Here is a 1221-nt window from a genome sequence, read left to right on the forward strand (position 1 = left end):
GGGGGGGTGTGCGTATAAGCGTTACAATTAATACAAAATTAAGTGTTTGAAATAATAAACCGTGGGCTATGGAGAAGGCTAGTAGTAGGTACATGTGCCCGGGCTTGTCAAAAAAACAAGGCATAAGTCTAGATATATACCTAAATGCCTAGACTTCGTCGGCTTCTCAAGAAACATTGTTTTCCTAAATAAATCTCATTTAACTGTCTAAATTTTCTGCTTTTTGTCATTTCTATCGTCTTTGTTGATCCCCAATTGGTTATCTTTTTTTTTAAATTGATTTTGATTGCGCCTTGTATATATCCCTTGGCAAAAGGCGCGGTACAAGTTCCTGTATTATTAACTAGGCCAGGCATAGCCTAGGCTTTAGGGCCTACCTAGACCTAGGCTAGGCCTGGAATCCGCCTCTGAAATTATAATGTATTCAGGCCCGTAGGCATGCAAATTCTTTCCTGGGATCACTCAAAATGAATACTTCTAAAACATGTAAATATGCATAAGTACACGTTATACGTAGGCCTAATGGAACACATAGGCCTAAGCGTGATTAAAAAAATCTTAAATCCATAAATCTCAGGCCAGGGCTTTTAAGATAGAAATGCGATACTGTGGTTCAATTTCATTTTTATCCTTTTCCAAGTTTCTTTAAATTTTTGTTTAATAATACTACTACTGATAGTAATAATAATAATAACAATGATGATGATGACGATAGTAATAATTGATAATAATAATAATAGCAATAAAAAATGAAGAAAATTGTGCTAAATCCAAAAAAAGTTGTGATTTGTTGATCATAATATAGTATATATAGTTAAAGCTTAGTAAGCTATAGTTAGGCCTAAGTTGTCCTGATATTAAGTATATCCCTGGTAAAAGATCATGAGAAATTTGTTGGCGTTTTATTTTGACTATAATGGAATTTTACTATATAAAAGTGTCATTTCCGGCCAACTCGAGAGGTATTATTTCCTCAAATTTTCTCACCTCAGCTCAAGCATGGTGGAGCTGAGGTGGTTGTGAAATCACGTTTTTGAAGTAGGCCTATGTAAAGTACATACTCAAAGACAATGTGTTTAGGCTTTGTTTTCTGTGGTATATCACACACACATTAATAAGATCTCTATGGTGTCAAAAATCCCTGATAAAAGATCATAAGAATTGTTTTTGGCGCTTCATTTTGACTAATGGTGATGTGATGATGATGAATTTTACTAAAAG

Source organism: Anneissia japonica, unplaced genomic scaffold (assembly GCF_011630105.1).
Source record: "Anneissia japonica isolate Jap-2015-1 unplaced genomic scaffold, ASM1163010v1 scaffold288191_len216021_cov166, whole genome shotgun sequence".
In the NCBI taxonomy this organism is placed as follows: Eukaryota; Metazoa; Echinodermata; class Crinoidea; order Comatulida; family Comatulidae; genus Anneissia; species Anneissia japonica.